The sequence below is a fragment of the Lupinus angustifolius genome, chromosome LG06, assembly GCF_001865875.1.
Source record: "Lupinus angustifolius cultivar Tanjil chromosome LG06, LupAngTanjil_v1.0, whole genome shotgun sequence".
Classification (NCBI taxonomy): Eukaryota; Viridiplantae; Streptophyta; class Magnoliopsida; order Fabales; family Fabaceae; genus Lupinus; species Lupinus angustifolius.
The window spans coordinates 3,541,780-3,559,179 of record NC_032014.1 but is presented as its reverse complement, the minus strand read 5'-3'; the positions used below and the strand labels follow the sequence as shown (position 1 = coordinate 3,559,179).

At 32.1% G+C, this 17,400-nt stretch overlaps 1 long non-coding RNA gene across 25 annotated transcripts in view; it reads right to left on the bottom strand.

Moving 5' to 3' along the window:
- The window catches only part of LOC109349007, a 33,260-nt gene that overhangs the window by 7,714 nt on the left and 8,146 nt on the right, over positions 1–17,400 (bottom strand). For 7 of the 25 annotated variants that reach the window (XR_002107849.1, XR_002107850.1, XR_002107859.1 and 4 more), the window contains exons 2-15: positions 10,244–10,640; positions 10,029–10,098; positions 9,835–9,921; positions 9,694–9,755; positions 9,133–9,225; positions 6,585–9,024; positions 4,349–6,482; positions 2,741–3,757; positions 2,490–2,666; positions 2,302–2,384; positions 1,973–2,143; positions 1,742–1,856; positions 1,359–1,436; positions 238–1,004 (exon numbers count right to left, since the gene is read on the bottom strand). This is a non-coding gene — a long non-coding RNA (uncharacterized LOC109349007). Of the gene's footprint in view, positions 1–237; positions 1,005–1,358; positions 1,437–1,741; positions 1,857–1,972; positions 2,144–2,301; positions 2,395–2,489; positions 2,667–2,740; positions 3,758–4,348; positions 6,483–6,584; positions 9,025–9,132; positions 9,226–9,693; positions 9,756–9,834; positions 9,922–10,028; positions 10,099–10,243; positions 10,641–11,428; positions 11,491–11,569; positions 11,657–11,763; positions 12,230–12,375; positions 12,417–12,940; positions 13,218–13,839; positions 13,958–17,400 lie in introns of those variants that run through there. The other 18 variants (XR_002107869.1, XR_002107872.1, XR_002107867.1 and 15 more) reach the window with 18 other exon arrangements.

Below are 17,400 nucleotides of genomic sequence, written 5' to 3'. Positions count from 1 at the left end.
TAGCACAATTATGGATTGACCAATTTCAAAATGTGTGATGTGTCTAGTATAGACAAGCAAAATGTGTGATGTGTCAATATTATGGACTGACAACATTTTATACACAACCGCAATAATATACTGAGAATTCCATATTTATATGGTTTTAAATTGCAGTGCACAACCGCAATAATGGCCTTTCCAACTGCACCTACCATATTTTCCCATAATTATAGTAAACACATTGCATATTTTTACCTGCAACGACAGATAGAAGAACTCTTTCAGATCTCCAATGAAACTCCCAATGCAAGGGACTCTTTAGACCAAACCTTCTCACAAAGTGTTCAAAGAAGGAAATTGAGGTCACAGGATACATCTTCCATTTTAAAGTGGACAACACTAGAAGTTCCATTCTCTGTATAGACTTCGCTACATATTATCATGCGAAAAGATTTGTGCACATCATGTATTTTCATCTTTACATTTATATTTATTTAACATAAAACAAAAGAAAATATATATTAAAAAACGTGTTTCCTTAATTTATCACCTAAAAAATCGCATAATGATAATATAATAGAATAATCAAGGAAGGGGCATTATGCATGGGACTCCAACCTCAACTTGAAAACAAATAGTCTAATCCTAACCTTGCATTTCTCAACGTGTCACTTTCCACTGAAAATGACAAATCAATACTATATCACACCCCATCCACTGATCAACAATGATAATGTAACCACAAAATGTGTCTTTCAAACATGTAGTTATATTATCTGTTAAAAAATCTTAGAAATTTTTTTCTGACTTTTTAGCATTTTTTCTTCTAAAGTATAACTGAAAAATTTGATCATAACTAAACAAAACAACAAAGGTTCTTACTGAACTCTGAAAAGTGGACAAAAATGTTCCTCCTTGGTTGTTACATTTTAAATGCCATTGATGACAGAAATGAGTCTTCTTCCTCCTTGGTTGTTACATTTTAAATGTTCATGCTGTTGCACTGATATTATAGTTTATCACTGCAATATCAATAAGTCCATATCAAAATTATTGAAGATTGAACAACCATGGTGAAAATAAATAAGTAGGAAAAAGTTAGCTACATAATTAGATAAAAATAGAACTACAGACATGCCTTGGGAGGCAGTGGCACAACTATAAGGCTCTATTAGATATAGGAAATCCATCTCACAATACAAGTAAATAGCTTCGGAGAGGAAAATTTGATATACATATCACTATTAAGAAATTTATTGAAATTCAAATTTTAGGAACTGTTCTTACCAACACTTGAATCAAAACATAAATACCAAATATCTAAATCAAGATTAGATCATATTTGAAGATGAATGAGTTACACAAACTAAACTTACGATAGATTTAATTGTGTATATCTGTAACACCAGACATCAGAGGCTCGTAGTGAGGATTACAACCAAAGATTTATTCCTCTGCATTAAAGGACAAAGGATGTACTTGACTAGGCACAATGTTATTTGATAAAAAAACAGTATATGCCAAATGTTATACCTAAAGAGTGAAATTAGTATGCAAGTCCCTATACTTTTTAGAGCTTTCAAATATGTCCCTACAGTTTCGAAAAACAATCAATTGGATCCTTGAAGTTACTTTTTTTAAATTATAGAAACCCATTACAATTTAGACTATGAAGACTATTTAAAAGTTCCTAAAAACCACATGAACCTGTAGACTAATTTGACCTCTCAAATAACATATCTGATCAGTATGCACTGACCCTAACTTGTTGCAGGACTTCAGGAAAGACTGGTAACCACATTGCAGTTGTTTCTTCCAGTGCCTGAGTTCACAGTATGAGTTGCCAATGTGCGGCAGAAACTTGCATAACGCCACTAACATGCAATAAAATGTGAAGCCAAATCAAGAACTGAATCAACATAAGCCTGCATAATTTGAAACACAATTAAAATGACCAAATGACACTTGTCAAACTGTAACAAAAGCAGACCTGAATAATAAGGACAAGTGCTGTTCATAGCCATCGATTCAGAGTCAACGCTAATTAATGTTTCAGTGGATGCTTGCCCGGGCATATGCACTAAAGTTGAAGAATTTATCAAAACAAATTGAACTCCATTCAAAATCCAGAACCATCACACAAACTTCTTTGGTTTTGACTCTGCAATCATACAAAATCCAGTACGTTTAGGCTAAAAGGCAGTACCGTAGATAGACACTTGCATGTCCAATAACGCTAATTAATAAACAGAAAGGCTGTCAAAAATCAACGAAAATGCTATTAATTTCTTCTCATGAGAAATTCAATGAAGGGAGCACCCGCTAATTCCAAAGAGCATTCCACTAATCCAGAAGTTAGAGCTAAGCTTTTCTGGGGTACTATTCCTGTGTACTAGTCCAGCCTACAAGGACCTCAAGTGATCCAAAATTAATCCAGAAGTTAGAGCTTAGCCCAACATCAATACATACATACATGTGAAAACTCGCTCAATTCAACGATTATGTACCCAAAAATAATGAGCTATGCATATGCTGCTTGCGCATAATCACCAATTTATTGACTACAACATAGGCATTTTTGATTTTAACTTGATTTTACACCTTTCATCCACACATGTAAAAACAACCTCATTTTGAACTGAACTTGCAGCTCACTGAGTCATAGCTTGGGACATATATTACTGCTGAAAATGAATTGAAAAAATTAACATTAGAGAAGATACAAAAATAGTTAAGGAGAATTCTTTTGAAAAAATACCATCTCTATATGATCCCATTGTAAGAGGGGAGGAAATGAGCTTTTGAGAAAGTGAATAATATCCTTCAAAGTTATTCCATCCACTGCCTTTAAGAAATCTTTGGTAGGTTTCCTGAGAGTAAAGGGAAGATACCTTTGAGCAAGAAACACTATACTCTCAAACATACAACAAAAACATATGTGAGTAACAATCACGACAATTTATGTGAAAACCAACAGCTTCATATTCCTATTCTTGTTGCTTTATCACGAGAACTGCCACCAAAGATGGAATCTCCGATGCAACAGATCACTCCAGCAATGGCCCACAGCTAATGACAATTAACATGTTTGCTGTAAATTTTAATTTTCTAAAACCTACTTTATCATCATATGTGCAACCTGAAATCACATTCCCTAACTCAATTCTTGTGTGCTAAGACATGAAACCTAAGAAAATGAAATGCTAAAACAAATAAATTAATAGAGATTTTCAGTAAACAAGCAACAGAAGACATACATTCAAGGCAGAAACACAAAAGAAATCCTTGAATGAATAAAATTATTTGCTAAGCTCAAATTAATAGTGAAGTTAGAATGTCATCCCCAAGCCATACCTCTAAGAATATCATAAGGCAATGAAGTTATATTATAAGCATGCTCTAAGAATCACTTATTTGTCAACTTCTTGTTAATTTGAAATAAATTGACAAAGATGAGCCACGTTTATTTATTTAGCATGTAACATTTTTTAGTCCAGACCTGAATCATTTTATTTTTTCAATGACTCTAATCTGAAACTAGAGTTTACCATGATCCTTTTTGTCTTTCATGATTTGAATACCTTGGGTGGAACCGGCAATATTACTTTGTTCCAAGGGCAAGAAGAAGCTCACATGTTTTACAGAGGAAACTCACATGAAGCAGAAGGAGCAATCCTTTAAGACTGTCGTAGAAAAGCAAGAAGTGAATCCTGGATAGGACTAAGCAAACAAAAAAGCATGTTTTTCTCTGTTCGATAGACCCCAACAACATAATCTGCCAATTTAAATATTTGATTGGAACAATTACATTTTCTCATTCATGCAAAACACAAATCAATTATGATATTCATTTAAGAATGGCGATTCTTATTCCTGAATCGTCCTTTCAGATATTATTTAAATTGTATCCAGAAAGGCGATTCTTATTCCTGAATCGTCCTTTTTGAGCTTAAGCCACACCATAGTAATACCATCCATTTTCATATTATAATAATTGCACTTAGTAATCACACAGTCTTAATTATACCATATAATATTATAAATGAATAAAGAAGCATTTAGGGACATCTAGGCAACATGCATACCACAACTATGGCAGATGAAAAAAACATTGATCTTCTATATCTTTATAGAGAAAGAAAGTTGAGAAATGTGCCAATGATAAAAGGTCGGAGAAGACACAGTGAAATCAAATTCTTTCCCTCTACATATCTTTCTCACTATCACATTAGGGCTTCAACGGAATCATTGTAATATTTGGTTTACAGAAAACATAATTATAAAGATTATACATAATATTATATATTATATATATTGTTATAACCAAGATGACTGAATGGTAAATAAAAGTGAAGAGTCTTCTTACAAGGCTTATGTCAGATTCTTCTGTCTTGACATAAACTGCTGAAATTTTTAGCTCTTCCCATTGTTTCTTGCAAGTTTCTTCATTGTTGAAATTCCCATCAGGTTACTATTGTTGTTGCTCATATATTTCGTTTACAGAAAACAACACAGTGGTCATTATATAGGCAAGCTTAAGACGTAAAATTATGAATAAGGGCATTTGCATTTATCAAGGCAATTACGCTCATAAAGCATGGCATATGGCATCCACTTCACATTTATGGTCATATAGCTGAAGCATACCATCCTATTTTACATTATCAATACACGTCTCTTGTTACAATTGCATTTAGAAACTGAAATCTACCATCTATGATTCATATAATGAATAAACAATTCATACTGCAATTTGCATTTCGGGTCATCAAGGCATAATCCATATCCTATGCTTTTCCAACATGCCATACAACAATTGTATTTAGGGAAATCATGGCCACAAACATACCATACCAATTTATAATATGAATAAAAAAAATGAACACTACAATTACACTTAAGAAACTAAACCATTCCATTTTAGGTTATGAATAGAGAATGCAGAATTCATACCGTAACTTCATACAAGATCATCCAGTAAATCAGGGTCTCATTCAGATTTCAAACTATAGGCAACTAGGGTCAACCGATTTCAGATTAGATTCAGTTCTCACAACCCAAAACAAAGTCCAGGATCTATAACTTTGTTTAGCCAATTAAATTTCAGTTCATCTAGATCGAAAACAATGTTATTTTCACAGTATTTTCACATATGTAGGTATGCCGGTTAGTGCATATGTGTCTATTGTTTTCATTACAGCATGCATACATGATACAAGTAAACAATGCTACAAGATCGTTTACACTTTCTCAATCTCATGAGTGCCATCAGGCAAAAGTGTTTTCCATTGGATCCTTTTTAAACCAAAACTCCAAAAGCAACAAAAAAGAAGAGAAATACATATTTGAAAGAAAAGGGGTGAGCTATGTTTTCACTCAAGTCATGATCTCCTCCTATAATTCAACCGTCATATCATTCATATTTTGTAGAACTTGAGAGCAATCCAATTTTATTGGAAATATTTTGCTAATACCTGAGAGCAATTAATATAGCAGTTTTACAAATTTTGTGAATCATATTTTTGCCTTGTATTTAAAGAACCTGTTCAAGGCAGAAGTGTAATGCCTTAGCTACTTACAGTGATGTTGAACTTTCTCACTTACTAATAGTATTTAGAACTGTACACTGCACTGAATCCATTTTAAACTCATGTTTTTATAGTACAGTCAAGCTTAAAGCTTTTGATGTTCTAAACAAAACTAAGATGAAAACTTCTCTAACTTGATAATGTAAAACAGCTTAAAAAGACATGGTTATAGGTCAACTTGAAAATATTGTCAATGCACTAATAAGCAATAAGCAATGATCTACCCATTCTTAATATAGCAGTTTTACAAAATTTGTGAATCATATTTTCTATGTTTGATAGACCCCAACAACATGATCTGCCAATTTAAGTATTCGACTGGAACAATTACATTTTCTCATTCATGCAAAACACAAATCAATTATGATATTCATTTAAGAAAGAGACAAAACTTACAAGAATGCAACGAAGCTTCAAGAGAAAAATGTACTCACTAAAACATTGAGCTAACTGAGATATTAAGCGAGTGGAATTATGGGACCATTCCAACTCTTCATCTTCCTTTCTATGTCTCCAGTAAATCTCATTCAAATCATGATCTCCTCTTATAATTCAACCTACCTATCATTCCTATTTTGTTTGTTACGCTGAATTTTCCTATAGCAAATACTAGAGAGAGAAACCAAAATTCCAATAATATAAATAGAAGACCAAACCTGAAGTTGTAAAAGATATTAACATGGCAGAGAAATCAAAGGGATCACTTTCTTTTATTTTTTGCTTAACTTTATGGTAAAGAAGTTAGTGATATGCAAAAGAAGAATAGAAAAGTTGATCTCCTCTTCAAGCTCTGTGACTAGAGACTCCATCATTTTGTGTTCTTTAACAACCATTTGGAAACGTTCTTGAAGTTCCTTCTGATCCCATATTACACTCTAGCTTATTCTGCATTTTCTGCAGCTTTTGTTCTAGCTGCAAAACAAAATAATTTGCTCATTATTCTGCATTAAAATAATGATGTGCTTATGGAAAACAATAATAGGAGGAATCCACAAAGGATAGAGGGAAATTTACTTGCAAGTCTAACAGCACCAACATCCCCACCCTTAAAAAACGAGTACAAGTAACAATGATACCAGCACATTCAGCACTCAGCAGCCATATTATAGGATGGTTGATCTTCCAAGCACAGCATCCCAATTCACATTACGAACCAAGAATTCAAACTAAAATTGCATAGAAGGCCACCTGCACTTCATTAATGTTTGATAGACATGTTTAACATGACGAAATCTTGTAGAATATGAGTTTCATTTTATGTTTGATGCTTTCGAACATATAATCAAAACAAGACAAAGGACTACAAAATAGAACATTTTGATTCATTCCATCCTGTCATATCCATGGATCAACCACTGCCAAAACCTTTAATTAAAAGAACATACTTGTAGGCCTAAAAGAAGTGGAACATGGGTCTCTTCCATTTTGGCAGCAAGAGATAAACCAGCAACAGCAGTGAGAGAGTGATCCATGGCTTATCCATTTGAAACCTTAGGCTGGTGATAAACCTATCAAAGTAGTTAACAGCAAGATCAGTGGTCAAAGCAGTGAAACCATAGATCACTGAAACCTTAGAAATCCACATCACAGCATTGAAACGATGAGGAGCATCAGCAAGAGGAGTCACATTGTTATTGGAACACATAAGGGTGTGACTCTGTTTTGAGAGTAGAGAGAAACTGTTGGTGTTTCTCCTTGAACATGCCATTGTCTAACAAAATTAAACGTAAAGATGAAGACTTTCCAAACATCACAGGTCCACCAACCCTTATATGAAAAGATGCAGTTCCATATTGTGATCGTTGGAAATTTTAACATGCCCTTTGCCTGTTTTGGGATTACAAATGGCAATTAGTAAAATATTGCAAATTTTCACATGCTAGTAATATCAGTGCACATAAAAATGGTTCTCTTGACAAAATAATTCTTAAATAAGGAACAGTCCTGAGCATCATAGCATGTCAGTGGAATGTTACTGAAGAAATATTACCATGCAATTTTTACTGAAATTGATAGAAAATATCAAAAGAATCCACAAGACAAAAATACAGTCATAGCTTATAAAGCCAGAAAAAAATTACAGGAAAAAAACAAAAAATATAACCACATTTTGCTGGAATAATACATATTCCAACATGGTCTTGGCGACTTCTCCAAAAGGGTCTCCAAAAAGTTCTTGAGTATCATAGCATATCATACATCAAAGCAGTCTTTGGACAATCATAAAAGCATAGGACATGTATGTCCATGGACTTCCAGAAATTTCACCAATGTGATGTACAACTACCTGAAATTAGCGCACAAGTACAAGTAACAATGATACCGGTACATTCAGCACTCAGCAGCTATATTATAGGATGGTTGATCTCCCAAGCACAGCATCCCAATTCATATTATGAACCAAGAATTCAAACTCCAATTGCATCGAAGGCCACCAATGACTCAAGTATATCCCAATTTTACACTATGAATTGAGGATTTAAATTGTAATTGCACTTCAGGTAATTTTTAAAATCAGGGTCCATCTGAATTCAAAATTATAAGCAACTAGAGTCTAACATAGCATCAAGATTCATCCTCACAACCATTCATCTTGCATGCAATACTCATCCTATCAGTTGAGGTTTAAGAAAATTGCAATATTATCAGCTGAAGTTCAAGAAAATCACATCATTATCAACAGAAGTTCAAGAAAATCACATCATGCCACCAGAAGTTCAAGAAAATCACATCATTATCAGTTGAGGTTTAAGAAAATCGCAATATTATCTGTTCAGGTTCAAGAAAACCACATCATTATCAGCTGAAGTTCAAGAAAATCGCAATATTATCATCCAATGATATTGTCTTTAGTTGCAAAAGATATTAACATAGCAGAGAAATCAAAGGGATCACTTTTTTTAATTTTTGCTCAACTTTATGCTAAAGAAGTTAGTGATATGCAAAAGAAGAATAGAAAAGTTGGTGTAACAAGTGGGGTGGGTGTCCCTGCTTTGCCTAGCATTGTCATTTCAACTTTTATAGCCCACCAACTTTTATGTTGTCCCAAAGGAATATGACCTGGTGTGGGGAGGGGGTATAAAGTGGAGATGAACAAATTTTCATTTTAGAATTTATCTCATACAATTGAAGCATTCCCTGCACCTAAATCAGAAAAACATCACCCAAAACTCTGAACAATCTTAACTCAGAATCACAGAAAGATAGGAAGAAAAATAAAAGTAACAAATATTAGTCGGTCTACTATCATAAACTCCTCTAAAGAATCATTTTGGCAAGTTCAACTGGCTAACATACATATTAATCCCAAAAGTTTACAACTTATACAAGAACTGTGAGGTGTACCCGGAAAACAGTTCCAAAACCTTCTCGCCCAATCTTATTGCTCATATTGTAATTGTCAGTGGCCAATCTCAATCCTTTATCAAATGCCTAACATTATCAAGTGGGTATCCTGAACAACAAGAGAATAGATGTGTTAAAAAAGAGTACAAGACATTAAGTATCACGATAAATATGAAGAAAATTGTAGTTAAAAAGTATTGCTAATTAAAATTTATACATCATAACTCTTATGAACAGATCTCAGCAGCATTGCTTATCTGTAAGGCATGAATAATTCAAAATCTATCTCTTTCTCGCATTTCGTTATCAGCTGAAATTCAAGAATATCACGTCATTATCAGATAATGAGAATTTGCCTCGAGAATTTTAGGAATTCATGCAGAATAATGAAAATTGAGAGAGAAAAGGATTGGAAACACTACAAAAACCTCTCTCTTTCATTCTCTATTTCATGTTTCATTATTAGCTTAAGCAACATGGCATAATATGTTTCTTTACCATCACAGAGTAAGAAATTGCATCATGATTTTAGGATTTCATGCAGTAGATAGAGAACTGAGAGAAAAGAGAGACAGGTTTCTTGGATGAGATAAAAAATTGAGAGAAATTAGAAGGAAAAACACGTGATGATGTAACTATCATCAATTACGATTAGTGACACAAATTGACAAAAACAAAAGAAAAGAGGAACCTATTGCTAAAACCTTGTAGTAAAACGATGTCACTTTGTAATGCATATAAAACATATATAGAAGAAGTTGAGATTTGTAATGCATACTGTATTCCACTGCAATTTATGCAGACAAAGGTGTTGAAAGTTGTACACACATATTGTAGTCCCTGATTCAATTTAAACAAAATTATCTATATTTCACAAATTCTAGGGTAAGTTGAGGTTCATGAATACAGAAAATGTTACCAAGACATTGCAGTTGATGCATCTTCAATTTGCAGGAAGTCGAATTACTTTTTCGATTTTGGCATCTTCTTTCTTCGATGTAAACATCTGTTCAAAATGGACTATTATCATTTATCAACAAAATGGAGTATTAAATAGAAAGAAGATGAACGTGATGGATGAAGAGAAACATGGAATAATTTCAAGAAACATACCATTACCATCACATTCCATAACTCAATTCTTGTGTGCTAAGAAAAAAAGCACAATATCAAGAAAACCTTCCTGTACATGGAAGCAATTACAGAAACTTAAATTCTACCTGACAAAGCAAGCAGAAAACTGGGCAAAACAATGATAGTAAAGGTAACCAGAATCGGTAGGAAACAAACAAAAACAAATAATTTTAGCATATTCAAGAAAATGTTACCCAACATCTATTTTTCATAATCTTTGGTCATATCTTGAACGCATGGCATCTTCAGCAAGTTTCAGGACAAGTTTTCAATCCCATGGAGCTGATGCCAACTTCAGAAAAATGACAGAAATATGGGTAACAGTTTCTACTAATAAATCATATTGCTTTTGGAAGAGATTGGTTGATCTTGGATTTCTCCTTATTAATTCCCCAAGTCCACCAGACGAATAATACTTGTGAATACTGACTTCAATTTCTGGCAAGAAAAAGACAGTAGTTCTGATTATAATTTCTACTAAACATATTGTTCATTGTTTATCAGTTTGGCAACCTATAATGTCAACCAGAAGCTAGTCTATAAATTAATGTAAACTTAATACAAGATGAAGAGTCAAGAGAGTAAGGTTACCTGGTCTTTGTCCATAATCACCAATGTGGATGTACAACTACCTGAAATTAGTGCACAAGTACAAGTAAATGAAGTAGGGAATTTAACAAGCCGTCCTTCTTGCAGCAAAATATCATACGTGACCTCAACACTAGAAGACTTTTCACAGGTGGCATGAAGCAAGTGATAACTTCCAACATTCAGATCATGTTAATAGTTCAATAGATATATAAGAAGATAGTACAAGGTATGCACACGAATACAAAATAATTTACCTTTGTCTGTAATTTTTCAATTTTTGCAATGGCCATATCATGCTCCTCTTCAAGCTCCGTTAGTAGCAACTCCATCATTTTGTGTTCTTTAACAACCATTTGGAAACGTTCTTGAAGTTCCTTCTGATCCCATATTAGACTCTCTAGCTTATTCTGCATTTTCTGCAGTTTTTATTCTAGCTGCAAAACAAAATAATTTGCTCATTATTCTGCATTAAAATAAATGTTGTGCTTATGGATAAGAATAATAGGAGGAATCCACAAAGGATAGAGGGAAATTTACTTGCAAGTCTAACAGCACCAACATCCCCACCTTTAAAAAAAGAGCTTACATGTACTTTGTGCTAAAAATTTCATCAGCGACATAATTCTACCCGTCATGATCCAGTTTCTATCATCAATTACGATTAGTGACACAAATTGACAAAAACAAAAGAAAAGAGGAACCTATTGCTAAAACCTTGTAGTAAAACGATGTCACTTTGTAATGCATATAAAACATATATAGAAGAAGTTGAGATTTGTAATGCATACTGTATTCCACTGCAATTTATGCAGACAAAGGTGTTGAAAGTTGTACACACATATTGTAGTCCCTGATTCAATTTAAACAAAATTATATATATTTCACAAATTCTAGGGTAAGTTGAGGTTCATGAATACAGAAAATATTACCAAGACATTGCAGTTGATGCATCTTCGATTTGCAGGAAGTCGAATTACTTTTTCTATTTTGGCATCTTCTTTCTTCGATGTAAACATCTGTTCAAAATGGACTATTATCATTTATCAACAAAATGGAGTATTAAATAGAAAGAAGATGAACGTGATGGATGAAGAGAAACATGGAATAATTTCAAGAAACATACCATTACCATCACCGATTAAGAAATTGCATCAAGATTTTAGAATTTTATGCAGTAGATAGGGAACTGAGAGAAAAGAGAAACAGGTTTCTTGACATAAAACATCACCAATATGCACGAAGAACCTGAAAAGCCTGAAAGGTGTGCTTTGGCACTGAAGGATATGAAATATCCTCAAGGACACAATCTTCGCATCAGAATTAGTCAGAGGTGGAACAAAGACTTGAATACCAGGAGATGAACCCCCACATTGAGAAGAATCAAAGGAAAGGTATGTTCAGAACATGGATTAGCAAAGTCACATATTGCTAGATTGAACCAACAGAAGAATGGATGAATGAATTTTGAAATACACAAACCTCTTTGGTTTTGACTCTGCAATCATACAAAACCCAGCAAGTTTTTATCTAAAAGGCAGTACCGCAGACAGACACTTCCATGTCCAATAACACAATAATAAACAGAAAGGCTGTCAAAAATCAATGAAAATACTATTAATTATTCCATCCACTGCCTTCATATATGTCTTAGGTAAGTTTCTTGATACCTTTGACCAGGAGACACTACACTCTCAAACATACAATACAAGATGAAGAGTCAAGAGAGTAAGGTTACCTGGTCTTTGTCCATAATCACCAATGTGGATGTACAACTACCTGAAATTAGTGCACAAGTACAAGTAAATGAAGTAACAATGATACCAGTACATTCAGCACTCAGCAGCTATATTATAGGATGGTTAAGGTTTAAGACAATCGCAATATTATCAGCTGAAGTTCAAGAAAATCACATCATTATCAGCTGAAGTTCAAGAAAATCACATCATTATCAGCTGAATTTCAAGAAAATCACATCATGTCACCAGAAGTTCAAGAAAATCACATCATTATCGGTTGAGGTTTAAGAAAATCGCAATATTATCAGTTCAGGTTCAAGAAAACCACAGCTGGAGTTCAAGAAAACGACATCATTATCAGCTAGTTCAAGAAAATCACAATATTATCAACTGAATTTCAAGAAAATCACATAATTATCAGCTGAATTTCAAGAAAATCACATAATTATCCGCTGAAGTTCAAGAAAATCGCAATATTATTCAGTGAAGTTCAAGAAAATCACATTATTATGAGTTGAAGTTCAAGAAAAACGCATATTATGAGCTGAAATTCAACAAACTCACATTATCATGAGTTATAGTAATCTATGAAGAAGATTGGAAATTGATTCTGTCACCCTCTCTCGCATGCATGTCCAACACTAAACAGTATGCATCATTCTCTTTTATTCATGTTTAATTTCATACCTCTCTTGCAATGCAAACAAATATGCCTAGAATGTTTATTATTATGATCTCAACTTCCTGTGGAGTGATTCCACATATACATCTCTTTCTGTCTCACTTTCTATCTCTCGCGTTCTCTCTCTCTCGCGATCTCTCTTTCTCGTACTCTCTCTCTCACACACACACGTTCTCTCTCTCACACACACACACACGTTCTCTCTTTCTCACACTTGCATGTTTCTGAAAGAGCTTATGCAAAAACATCCATTGAACTTGTCTTTATATAGCAGTTTAAACATCGGCACTGTGAATAAAATCTAATTAATGGGCCTCAATGGGCCTTGTTAATACATATTTTATTTTTTGCATTCCTTATAGCACTTTTACTCAATTTAATTTCCACTTCTTTCAATTACCAACTTTTAATAATCAACTTAGTAATAATATATATATATAAAATATTTCAATAAAATTAAAATTATTATCTATAATGTATAATTTCAAATTTAAATTATAACATTGATTCTTGTGAAAATAAAAAATAAAAGAACTCTCAATTAGTTCTAAGTCAGGAGTTATAAATATTATTAAAATGAGGAAGATCCAATAAAACCAAAGTTTTAATTTTTAAAAAATAACGAAAAAACAACAAATTTATATTTTTTGCAGCTGAATAAAAGAACAAAATCACTTCCTTTATGGATGAATATTTGATGATTAAACAAAGCAGAGAGAGAATTTAATTGAAGATTAAATTTGATGAAGAAATAGAGTAGAGAGTAGAAAGAGAAACATACCTTAGTAAAGAGAAGCTAGAATAACATTGTTGTTTGGTAAAATGAAAGTGTAAGCGTGAAAAAAGGAGGAGAACAATTGTAATAGTGCATTTAACAGTAGAAGAAGAAAGTAGAAATAGAGTTGTTGAAGTGAGAGAGAAAGAAGTCTCACTTTTGTACTTGAATAAATGCCATTCAATTGAGTGGGTCCAGGTCCGTTTCAATTGTTGAGCTCAAGGGGAAGTGGGGCCCATGTTCTTAATTTCAAAATCACATTTTAATAAAAATTCAGGATTTTTAGATTAAAATTTATTTTCAGTTATCAGTCATTACTCATTCCCCCATTTCTGAACTAATGACACTCATTCATTATTGTTACTGTAAAGGTGTTTAATATATGTATACTTAACATAATGATTTATACATAATTATTATATTATTTATTATTAATATTTTAAAAATCAATAATAATTAATATGATTGAGTGATAATGTATAAAACTCTTAATTATGTCATTTCAATAGTGCATTTGTTTAAATTCTCCATACATTTCAATCATCAATTCCAGTTTCATAAAACTTCATCAATATAATCTTTGGGTGAGATTACCGATTTTCATATATGTTTATTCATACTTTTGATTCAGTCCCGATTTAGTTAAGAGAAAAAAACTAATAATATATAAGTTTTATAAATTATCATTACATCTTTCAACATTTGTGTTTAATCTTTCAACATTTGTATTGATTACTCTTAAAAAGTAACTTAAATGAATAGTTGATAATATATAGATATTATATTTTTCGTTAAATAAAAATATTTGATTGATTAATTGAAAATGTAGAATTTATCAAAAATATCTTATACCAAAAATCAAGAAAACAGCTAATCATAGGGGTTGTATGCAATTTGCCCCCTCTTCAAACTGTGCCAAAGTAGCTTACATTTTTTTTTTGTTTCTCATAGATATCCTCACAGAAACATCCACAAATATGTAAATATAACTCTTTTAATGAATATTTTTTAATTTATAAGATTTGAACTCAACCTTAATTAAAGAAAATCAAGCATATACCACTTGAACCTACTCCTGTTGATAAAGTAACTTCCCTTTGCGACACTTATTTCTAATTTCCTATATTATGTATTTAAATTACTAATTTATATCGAATGATTATATGCTTCAACATGTTTGCTTATTCTTAAGCAAGAATTCAAGTTTTACCACAAAATGTATGCACCAATTATAAAAAAATATTCAAGATGTTTGCTAAATCTTAAAGACATCATAAATGGTCCATACTCAATAAAATTTAAAGTAGGAGACATAATTAGCAAAATACCACTATTCAAAATTTTGTGATGTACATCACCAAATAAATATGTTACCTCCTACAACACATAACCAAACACTCATTACTTTAAAGTTGAGATCATCCTGTTACACTCATGTTACACTCATGCTTGCTTGGTTACTTCTACAAATAATTCATGGGAAAGAATAAATATATCATATTAATACTAAGAGATAAGTTAGCTTCTCTAGCCACTAAAATAATTACAAATGTCCTATTTAATATTTTCTACAAAAAAATTTCTAAAAATTAAAAGAAAATAATACCCAAGTTATAATGTTAATATTAAAAAAAATAAGAATATCATGGAGATACTTATCATAAACCTTCTACACATAAGAGGCCAATCCTCAATTTTGTACATCATGTGTAGTCGATGTAAGCGACCCATAATTTACAATTTTTTTTAACTATACCAAGTTCTTATGTCAAATTTTGAAGTACACGGAATAAGTTGAGTGCAAAATAAAAATTAGTATGTGTTCTAAATAATAAAAAAAATCATTTTTATTTGAATTAAAGTAGGCCCTAACAATCCAACTATAAAAAAAAAAAAAGGAAGAAAACAACTTCAACATGTCATAAAACCACTCAATTAGTTAATGTGTTTCTTTACCACTTTAAACTAGGTGACTAGATTGACCATTTTACTCACATTAAAATAAACCAAAAACAAATATTTCGTTAGAATCAATTGGCTCGAGTTTGATACACGTTTTTTCGTTAGAAACGAGCCGAACCAAATCAAACCAGAATTCAACTCAAAACTCAACTCGAGTTTGATACACGTTATTTTCTTAGCTCGAGTTCAGTTCAAGTTTAATTCGTTTATTGAACAAATTCGTTCAAGTTTACACGTTATTTTCAATTCAAGTTTAATTCGTTTATTGAACAAATTCAATTTTCAGCTCAAGTTTAACATAAATTTGTCGAGCTATATAACGAATCGACCATGGTCCATGAAACATACAATGTCTTAACATCATTTACTATTAATTTGGAATTCATATGTATATTTTAAGTAAAAAATATATATGTCGTTCATAATTCAGCTAAAAAAACATAAATTCACCAATCAGATTCCATGAAGAATGACAACAAATGGTGAGATATTTTTAATAAAAGGAAAGTCCAAAGATTGCTTGGAAGTAAGATCTTTACTTTGATCCTTTCTTGAACCAGAGAGGGAAGTCGACTAAGTGATTTAACCAATTAAACTGGTTCAACACTATATAAACCTCTTTCTATTTGATTTTTGGCTCTCTGTATCATAACATGTATCATAACATTGAGGCACCCAGAAATATTATTCCATATACGTTAAACTTGATGGAACTACAAATTTGGTGCATACATTATTATTCAACAAAGATATTGGAAAAATGATAACATAAGCAAAAGTATCCCTGACAGACCTCTTTGGTTTTGACTCTGATCATACAAAATCCAATCGTTTAGGCTAAAAAGAAGTACCGTAGACAGACATTTGCATTCTATCCAATACGTTTAGGCTAAAAATCAGTACATAAAGGACTACATTGTCAACCAAAATCTAAATCTATAAAAGATTGCATCAAAACAGGTTAACTCCACAATATTCTATCCAATTAAAAACTAGCATAAATGCTATCAAAAAGTTTAAAGTGGCAAAAAACAAAAACAAGCTTTCAAAACACTACACCACTTCTAGTAATTTCTTCACAAAGCAGAGAAGATAAGCAAACAATAGGAAAAACATTAAACCTCAAAAACAAATCCAACCTTATTATGCAAAATCAATAGCAAACTACAATATATATATATATATACACACTCATACAACAACATTAAACCTTTATCCTACTAGGTGGGGCTGGCTACATGAATCGAACGACGCTATAATTTGTTTGTAAATCTTTAATCATTTCCCCTATGGTTTAGAAGCATTTAGAGACATCACCTCTAATTCATAATGCAATTGCAATATTTATAATCCAACCTTATTATGCAAAATCAATAGCAAACTACAATAAATATATATATATATATATATATATATATATATATACATGCAACAATATCAAGCCTTTATCCTACTAGGTGGGGCCGACTACATGAATTGAATGACGCCATAATGCTATATGGTTTTGTTTGTAAACCTTTAATCATTTCCACTATGGATAAAGAATTTATATTTTAGAAGCATTTAGAGACATCACCTCTAATTCATAATGCAATTGCATTGAAG